The sequence below is a fragment of the Triticum dicoccoides genome, chromosome 6B (genome assembly GCF_002162155.2).
Source record: "Triticum dicoccoides isolate Atlit2015 ecotype Zavitan chromosome 6B, WEW_v2.0, whole genome shotgun sequence".
NCBI classification, from domain to species: Eukaryota; Viridiplantae; Streptophyta; class Magnoliopsida; order Poales; family Poaceae; genus Triticum; species Triticum dicoccoides.
In genome coordinates this window covers 250,379,070-250,389,943 of record NC_041391.1, presented here as the reverse complement: position 1 = coordinate 250,389,943, position 10,874 = coordinate 250,379,070, and positions in this window count along the sequence as shown.

Here is a 10,874-nt window from a genome sequence, read left to right as displayed (position 1 = left end):
AACACCTAAGCACTGGTCCACCCACATATCAAACTATCAAAGTACCGAACACGAATTAAACCAACATGATGAAAGTGACTAGATGAAATTCTCGTGTATCCTAAAGAACGTTTTGTTATCATAAGAGACCGTTTTGGCCTGTCCTTTGCCTCAAAAGGATTGGGATAACTTTCTGCACTTTTGTTACTAGTATCATTACTTGCTCGTTACAAATTATCTTGCTATCAAACTACCCCGCTACTTATAATTTCAGCACTTGTAGACATTACCTTACTGAAAACTACTTGTCATTTCCTTCTGTTCCTCGTTGGGTTCGACACTCTTACTTATCGAAAAGAGCTACAATTGATCCCCTATACTTGTGGGTCATCATGCGCCTTTCGCATGGGTCGCTCAATTCGCCTTGTCCACGGCCCGCTCGATGCCAACGCGCTGGTCGGTAGGCTCGACTGCCTCCTTGACCCAGGTGTCCACCTGGGCGCAGTAGAGAAACATGGTTGTCGCATCCTCGAGCTGGTGATCTCTGATGAAATAGCCAACTTGGAGCTCGAGATCGCGCTCCAGATGTACAGTGAGTGTGTCGACCGCTTGGACGAACGCCTACACGAGTTCAGGCAGAGCCAAGAGCTACCATAGGCAAGGTCTGGTGGTCATGGTCTCATGGACGCGTTTTATTTGTTGAGTCGTTTCGACGTGGATAGCTATGTACTCTCAGCAATCATAGTATTGCTCTGTTTCAATGTGTGTACTCTGTTTTCCGTTCTTATATGTTCTGTTTTAAAGTGTGTTTATACGCTTTCCATTCTGTATATGTGGATGATAATAGCTAGATTCAAATTAGTATACAAAAACAGATAGAAAATGGAATTCATAATATATATATATATATATATATATATATACAAATTGTTCATTAGCTCATCACATAATATATATAATATCATCACATATATGTGATGATACTTAACTACTAGGTACAATGCATAAAATTAAAAACGAACAATACTAAAACTAGTAATCCCTCCTGGGGCTAGTATTCAGGCAGCCCCTCGCCAGCAGCTCCCTGGTGCGCGGCGTCTTCCCAGTGCGGAGGCAGTACTCCGCCTCCTCCGTCTCGCAGCGCTTAACGTACTGATTTGCCTCTTGCTGGTGGATGAGCGCGAACGATCTTGCCATTTCATTGGGCGCCCACCGGTGTTCCTCGTCGGTGGCACGCTGGAGCTTATCAGCCCACCTCCACATAGTGATGAGGCAGCCAGCACGTTTGACCTTCCTCGTGAAGTACCCGTCTTCATCCACCTCCGCCGCACGACGACGCGCCCGCCCCCAAAGCTCCTCCGCCTCCTTTTTCCAGGCGCCATCACGGGCTTCACAGGCCGCCTGGTACCTAGCTTCCTCCTCCGCCATCTCCTTCTTGAACGCCACTTGCCTGGCTTTCTCAGCCGGTGGCAGTGACTTCCAAAGACAAAGATTGTACTGGCCCTAAAACCAATCAAAAGTTGGGGGGGTCTAGCGCAACCTCATCTGGTGGCGCGTAGGGGTCCTCCTCATCGCTGCTCTTCGACTAAGCATCCTCGGGGGCGGTAACTCCTCATCGGCACATGGGTAGATCGGTGGCGCCATGCCAGAGCCTTGAGAGGGGGGGGGGGCGAGCGAGGGGAGGATGTAGATGAGAATGAAGGCGGGACGACGTGAGCAAGGTAGTATTTATTGCCGGCCAAAATTTAGATCGACTGGAACAGTACACACGCCAGTTGCCGGAATTTATGAGTAATGTAGTTTGAATTACACACGATTCCCGCATTAGAATCCATGTGTGAACTCAATAGCTGACGGTTTCCAATACAGAACTGTGTCTGATTAATAACACCCGCCATTCATTTCCAAACCTCGGGGGCCGGTTGTCTTGCCAGATCTTTACATTTCCTTTTTTGAACACCAGATATTTACATCGTCTGAAGATTTTTTGAACACCAGATATTTACATCGTCTGAAGATTTTTTGAACACCAGATATATACTCTCGGAACCACTAGCCTTCTAGTGAGTTGCTCCAGTTTGTGAGGGGTGTGTGTCCAAACTTTGGTCAAACAGGCCAATTTTTTTACCACATCATCTTGGTGGCATGACATTACATCAAGCAAGGTTTCATGTTTTTCTGATCATTTTTTAATTTTTTGGAATTAAAATGCCATGGTACTCCATGCATGTACATGTGTCCATGTCGTGAGACCAATATGTTTGAAAATTCCTTCTAATGTCCTGCACATGGAATTAACTCTCACACAAGTACACAGATATGATTTTTCAAACCGTTATGGTTAGCCTTGCATGTAGATGTAGTTCAAATTTGAATAACGATCAATAAATGGCTAGAAAATCACTTAAATGTCTTTAAAAGGTCAAATGACCCCTAGAATTTTCCAAATTTTCACATCATTTGTATTAGTGCACGTTAAACATAGAATTTGTTTTAAGGCCATAAGGGGAAGCTATCTCCCATTCGTCATCAAACATACATTGTTCCCTCTCGGAACCACTATCCTTCTTATGAGTTGCTCCGGTTTGTGAGGGGTGTGTGTCCAAACTTTCGTCAAACAGGCCAATTTTTTTACCATATCATCTTGGTGGCATGACATTACATGAAGCAAGGTTTCATGTTTTCTTGATCATTTTTTATTTTTTTGGAAATTAAATGCCATGGCACTCCATGCATGTACATGTGTCCATGTCGCGAGACCAATATGTTTGAAAAGTCCTTCTAATTAACTGCACATGGAATTAACTCACACACAAGTACACAAATATGATTTTCAAACCGTTATGGTTAGCCGTTGCATGTAGATGTAGTTCAAATTTGAATTGCGGTCAATAAATGGCTAGAAAATCACTTAAATGTCTTTAAAAGGTCAAATGACCCCTGAAACTTTCCAAATTTTCGCATGCCAGTTGTATTAGTGCACATTAAACATAGAAAAAAATTGAAGGCTGTAAAGGGAAGCTATCTCCCGTTCGTCACCAAACATGCATTGTTCCCTCTCGGAACAACTAGCCTTCTAGTGAGTTGCTCAGGTTTGTGAGGGGTGTGTCCAAACTTTTGTCAAATAGGCCAATTTTTTTACCACATCATCTTGGAGGCATGACATTACATCAAGCAAGGTTTCAATTTTTTCTGATCATTTTTTTTATTTTTTGGAATTTAAATGCCATGGCACTCCATGCATGTACATGTGTCCTTGCCATGAGACCAATATGTTTGAAAAATCCTTCTAATTTACTACACGTGGAATTAACTCGCACACAAGTACGCAAATATAATTTTTGAAACCGTTATGGTTAGCCGTTGCATGTAGATGAGTTCAAATTTGAATTACGGTCAATAAATGGCTACAAAATCAGTTAAATATCCTTAAAAGGTCAAATGACCCCTGAAATTTTCCAAATTTTCATATGACAGTTGTATTTGTGCACGTTAAACATAGAAAAAAATTGAAGGTCGTAAGGGGAAACCATCTCCCGTTCGTCATCAAACATGCATTGTTCCCTCTTGGAACCACTAGTCTTCTAGTCAGTTGCTCCAGTTTGTGAGGGGTGTGTGTCCAAACTTTAGTCAAACATGCCAATTATTTACCACATCATCTTGGTGGCATGACATTACATCAAGCAAGGTTTCATGTTTTTCTGATCATTTTTAATTTTTTTTGGAATTTAAATGCCATGGCACTCCATGCATGTACATGTATCCATGCCATGAGACCAATATGTTTGAAAATTCCTTCTAATTTACTGCACGTGGAATTATCTCGCACACATGTACGCAAATATGATTTTTCAAACCGTTATGGTTAGCCGTTGCATGTAGATGTAGTTCAAATTTGAATTACGGTCAATAAATGGCTAGAAAATCACTTAAAGGTCTTCAAAAGGTCAAATGACCACTGAAATTTTCCAAATTTTCACATGACAGTTGTATTAGTGCATGTTAAACATAGAAAAAATTTGAAGGCCGTAAGGGCAAGCTATCTCCTGTTTATCATCAGACATGCATTGTTCCCTCTCGGAACCACTAGCCTTCTAGTGAGTTGCTCCGGTTTGTGAGGGTTGTGTGTCCAAACTTTCGTCAAACATGCCAATTTTTTTACCATATCATCTTGGTGGCATGACATTACATCAAGCAAGGTTTCATGTTTTCTGATAATTTTTAATTTTTTAGAATTAAAATGCCATGGCATTCCATGCATGTACAAGTGTCCATGCCATGAGACCAATATGTTTGAAAATTCCTTCTAATTTACTACACATGGAATTAACTCGCACACAAATACACAAATATGATTTTTCAAACCGTTATGGTTAGCCGTTGCATGTGGATGTAGTTCAAATTTGAATTACGGTCAATAAATGGCTAGAAAATCACTTAAATGTCTTTAAAAGGTCAAATGACCCCTGAAAATTTCCAAATTTTCACATGGCAGTTGTATTAGTGCAAGTTAAATTTAGAAAAAAATTAAGGCCATAAGGGGAAGCTATCTCCCGTTCGTCATCAAATCTGCATTGTTCCCTCTTGGAACCACTAGCCTTCTAGTGAGCTGCTCCGGTTTGTGAGGGGTGTGTGTCCAAACTTACGTCAAACAACCCAATCTTTTTACCACATCATCTTGGTGGCATGACATTACACCAAGCAAGGTTTCATGTTTTTCTGATCATTTTTTTATTTTTTCGAATTTAAAGGCCATGGCCCTCTATGCATGTATATGTGTCCACACTGTGAGACCAATATGTTTGAAAATCCCTTCTAATTTATTGCACATGGAATTAACTCCCACACAAGTACGCAAATATGTTTTTTCAAACCGTTATGGTTAGCCGTTGCATGTAGATGTAGTTCAAATTTGAATTACGGTCAATAAATGGCTAGAAAATCACTTAAATGTCTTTAAAAGGTTAAATGACCCCTGAAATTTTCCAAATTTTCACTTGACAGTTGTATTAGTGCACATTAAACGTAGAAAAATTTGAAGGCCGTAAGAGGAAGCTATCTCCTGTTTGTCATCAAACATGCATTGTTCCCTCTCGGAACCACTAACCGTCTAGTGAGTTGCTTTGGTTTGTGAGGGGTGTGTGTCCAAACATTCGTAAAATAGGCCAATTTTTTTACCACATCATCTTGGTGGCATGACATTACATCAAGCAAGGTTTCATGTTTTTCTGATTATTTTTAACTTTTTTGGAATTTAAATGCCATGGCACTCCATGCATGTACATGTGTCCATGCCGTGAGACCAATATGTTCGAAAATTCCATCTAATTTACTGCAAGTGGAATTAACTCGCACACAAGTATGCAAATATGATTTTTCAAACCGTTAAGGTTAGCCGTTGCATGTAGATGTAGTTCAAATTTGAATTACGGTCAATAAATGGCTCAAAAATAACTTAAATGTCCTTAAAAGGTGAAACGACCCCTGAAATTTTCCAAATTTTCACACGACAATTGTATTAGTGCATGTTAAAATAGAAAAAAATTGAAGGCCGTAAGGGGAAGCCATCTCCCGTTTTTCATCAAACATGCATTGTTCCCTCTTGGACCACTAGCCTTCTAGTGAGTTGCTCCGGTTTGTGAGGGGTGCGTGTCCAAACTTTCGTTAAACATGCCAATTTTTTACCACATCATCTTCGTGGCATGACATTACATCAAGTAAGGTTTCATGTTTTTCTGATCATTTTTTAATTTTTTGGAATTTAAATGCCATGGCACTCCATGCATGTACATGTGTCCATGCCGTGAGACCAATATGTTTGAAAATTCTTTCTAATTTACTGCACGTGGAATTGACTCCACACAAGTACGCAAATATGATTTTTCAAACCGTTATGGTTAGCCGTTGCATGTAGATGTAGTTCAAATTTGAATTACGGTCCATAAATGGCTAGAAAATCACTTAAATGTCTTTAAAAGGTCAAATGACCACTGAAATTTTCTAGTTTTTCACATCACATTTGTGTTAGTGCATGTTAAACATAGAAAAAATTTGAAAGCCATAAGGGGAAGCCATCTCTCGTTCGTCATCAAACATGCATTGTTCCCTCTCGGAACCACTAGCCTTCTAGTGAGTTGCTCCGGTTTGTGAGGGTTGTGTGTCCAAACTTTCATCAAACATGTCAATTTTTTACCACATCATCTTGGTGGCATGACATTATATCAAGCAAGGTTTCATGTTTTCTGATCATATTTTAATTTTTTTAGAATTAAATGCCATGGCACTCCATGCATGTACAAGTGTCCATGCCATGAGACCAATGCATGTTTGAAAATTGGGACAATTGCATTTTTACCCCTAGTTGGTTCCTACCCTCGGGTTTTGCCCTTACTTTTTGAGCTTGCTCAGTTTTGCCCTTACTTTTTCCATCGAGGTCCCTCAAATGCCCTTTGACCGTTTGACCAAAACTTTCAAAATTCATAACTAATTCATATGAACTCGGAAAAATTCAAATAAGATATCAAAAATGTTCAGATAAACATTACCTTTATGACCATATCATTTGCATTCCGGACAAAAGCATCATTTAAACTACCCAAGGTAATTAATGTTATTAACATTATTAAAAATAAATAGTATAAACATTTGTTTCATGAATAAAAATTACATGCAAATGTAGGTGATGTTTTCTGAACATCCTGATAACTTATTTGCATTTTTTTGAGTTTGTATCAACTTGCTATGAATGTTTTAACGACTTTGATCATTATTTGGAAACTTCATAACAAGTTGATACGGACTCAGGATAATGCAAATAAGGTATCAGGATATTCAGAAAACTTCACCTACATTTGCATATAATTTTTGTTCACAAAAAAAATATTGTTTATACCTATTTATTTTTAATAATGTTAATAACATTAATTACCTCAGGTAGTTTAAATGATGCTTTTGTCCTGAATGCAAATGATATGCTCATAAAAATAATGTTTATCTGAACATTTTGATATCTTATTTGCATTTTTCTGAGTTCATATGAATTAGTTATGAATTTTCAAAGTTTTGGTCAAACGGTCAAAGGGCATTCGAGGGACCTCCATGGAAAAAGTAAGGGCAAAACTGAGCAAGCTCGAAAAGTAAGGGCAAAACCCGTGGATAGGAACCAACTAGGGGTAAAAATACAATTGTCCCTTGAAAATTCCTTCTAATTTACTGCACATGGAATTAACTCGCACACAAATAGGCAAATATGATATTTCAAACCGTTATGGTTAGCCGTTGCATGTAGATGTAATTCAAATCTGAATTACAGTCAATAAATGGCTAGAAAATCACTTAAATGTCTATAAAAGGTCAAATGACCCCTGAAATTTTCCAAATTTTCACATGACAGTTGTATTAGTGCATGTTAATTTGTTTATATTATTAATTCTTGCTCTACAAATTCAGTTTGTACTGATGAACTTGCAAAGTACAGTCTCTACTTTTTGTTTATATTGTTAAATTTTGTTCTACAAATTCATTTTGTACTGATGAACTTGCAAAGTACAGTCAAAGAGCTAATATTTTTTTACGCAAAGAAAGGAGCTAATGCTTTGTTTATTTCTGCACTTGCAATTCAGTCAAAATACAGTTTACTAGTAATTTCTAAATTAAACAAATCAACTATCCGCACCTGTAATTTAGTCAAAGAGCTTATGTTTGTTTATTTTTTCTACAGTAGTAGGCTACTAGCATAATGTCTTCAGTAGAATCTAGGGCTTCCTCCACAACCACAACCCGAAGAACAAAGAAAGATCTAGCCTAGGAGGATGCTTTATCAATTACAGATGAGTTCATGACCAAGAACATAGCTGGATGCAAATATTGCTTGAACTTTTACAATGGTGGTCTTACAAGATTTAAGAAGCACTTGGCTGGATTGAGGAAGGATTGTGTCATCTTGTCATATTGCAAGGATTCTGTCATACAACATTTAAGATTCAAATGTCATATTGTTTTCAACGTCTTAAAATAACCATAACAATTTCAAATTTGCAACTGCTTTTACAAATCCGCTATGTGGACATAGCGTCCGTAATATCACCCGCTATCCGCATTTCGCTACGCCGACCTCAATCCGCTATCACCCCGCTATCCGCTATTTAAAACCTTGGCTCAATAGCATTTTGCAACAAATGGTGGAATAAATTCATATGTCGGGCTCAACTCAACCGCTGCGATGTATGATGATCAAGAAGATGATGAGATTTCATCTCATCCACTTATGCCCTATGTTGACTGGAGTTTGACTCTGTTGATGATGCCAAAACTTTCTACAACGAATATGCCTTTAATATGGGTTTTGGCACACACATATGCGCTTCCAAAAACAGCCAAAAGAAAGGTCCTGCGACACTTATCAAGACGGTTTTTCAGTGTGTCCGTGCAGGGAAGCCAAGAAGTAAGGGTGACAGTAGCAGTGCTTCAGAAGATATCTCAATGGGAGGGGCCTCGTCCAACAAAGAAACTTGGTTCGAAATGGATTTCGAAATGGATGTCACAAACAAGTGTCAAAAGAATCGACTGATGCATCATGATTGCAAAGCTCACCTAATAGTTGGAATCAATGGATTCTATCGCACTTTGTTGTTGTTGGTGCAATATTTTGCCTCCTTGTATTTTGGAGATTGTTGTCATATAAAGTGTGGGACTAATGTGTTTACTAGTGCACACAGAGTGACAAGTCCCCGAAGTCATCTGGAGTTTGGAACAAACTCTGGAGATAATCTCCTGCGAGGCAGCGATGATTATCATCGAAGATTATGCTTGTCAAAAGTGACCCCCAAAAATTGTTGACGAAAAGCAATTAGTTCGGTGCCTGTTCGAAGAAATTGAGTGCAGCCAAGAAGTACAACTCACACAATAGCAAATACATTCCAGGTTCGCATAGCAAGCAAAATAACAACTAAAATGCAGTTCAGTTCAAATAGACATAACCAAACAGAGATCATGTGGACAGACTTTTGCCAAAATACGAAGGAAATAGTTCTTGAACATAACCTAATAATAAGATAAATGGCATATTGCCATTATTGCGCAAGCATACTAGCAGAAGTAGTACAAAAATAGCCAAATTTTTATCAAATTTAAATAAAAACGCTTAATCTACCGCGTAGTGCAAAATTGAAGCGCTTTGCCATCGCTCAATGCTTAATCGCGCTTAAGCGTCGCTTAAAAACGCCTTCTTGAACGCTGACAGTTTGTTTGCAGCCAATTCAACTATACAACTGAAACATCAAGTTAATGAAACTGAAATTTTTAACAGGCAACACAATTTAGACTGTTTTTTCTGAATGCAACACCCTACTGTTTTTTGCTACATGCAATTTTTCCAGCCATCTCTGTTTATTTTTTGAAACACACAACTATTTGCTGAATTCCATAAAAAAATGAACAGAGACTAATATGTTCAAGTCAACAATCATAACTACTACCTGAATATGGAAAAAATATTCAGTACAAGCATCATTGGAACATGATATCTGCTCAAGTTTGTTCAGTCCAAATCTGCAGTTGGTTGTTCAAATCACCCACTGCAAGTGCCATTGCAACAAGGAATTTTGCTACAAAGCATGTGCGCTAGTTTTTTTAGGATCTTACCCATTTTTGCAGCGAAATTGATAGCGCAAGGGGGAATTTTTGGGAAGACTACCTGTGGATTTCGATAGATACTTGTAGGAGGTACTACGCCACTCGTCGGAGTTGGATATGTCCACCAGGATGCAATGGATCCATCGGAGCTTCGAGGCAAGACGGAGGCGAGCATATCTCTGACGATATGGTGCGCCATCAGGGGCGAAGCAGGCGGCGTGCAACGAAGATTTTTTTGGCGGTGGTACTGCTGGATGTGTTGCAGTGGTGGAGTTCTGGCGGCGGAACGACGCCAGAGGGTGGGTAGTTGGCGGGGGGAAGTCGTCGGTGTCCGCGATATGCGAGGTCAGGTGGGTGGAAGTTTGTTTGCTGGTGCTGCATTGCAGCGCCCCCAGTGTTGCAACAACATATCGCTAGCAAGTGCCTGCATGCAGATCAGTTGGCATCTGGATCCGATGGCTGGGACGGGTCCAATCAGACGACTATCGAGGCAGTTTATTTCTGGATCAAATCAGCCGCCTTCATTTATGGGAAACATTTGCATACAGTCGATCGGCCGAGCATTCGGCCGGTCCTGCAACGTGAGTTCGATCAAAACAGATCGTAGGTCTCGAGACGAACGACACATCGCCACTTTTCTTATGGGCCCGCAAACCGCTCTTCATTGCATTATCTCCTCCCGCATCTTGTTCTCATTCACACGCGCTTCTCTTCTTCCTCTGCTTTGCTGAGCTATCCCCTCCTCTTCTCTGTCTCTCCCACCGTCCTCTCCTCCAGTGGGCTGCTGCAACCGGCGCGGTCCGTGGCCCTTGAGCGGAGTCCGGTGATGCTGCAATGGGAATCTAGCGATGCTGGAACCAGTAGCCATGGTTGCTACAACCAGCAGATGTCGGAGGTGGAGACGGGGGGACCCGGTGCTGCAACCGGAGATAGTTTTTGCTGGAACCACATGACAAAAAAGCTACAACCACCATGGACCGATGCTGGAACCAGATGGCGTCGAAATCATTTTGCTCGGACCGGCAATTTTTTTTGCTGGAACCGGCAATTTTTTTTGTTACTACGGGGGCAACAACTACGACCGGCGAGTGGTGGTGCTCTTTTTGCTGGAATCGGCGCCGCTAATTGCTGGAACCATCTTCTTCGGGAGCTGCAATGATCATGGGCGGAGCTACAATCAAGGAAGACAGTGCCCCATTTGTTTTGCGGTGATTTTTTTGCTGCGACGACGAACAACGAAGCGTTCATGTTTTTTGCTGGAA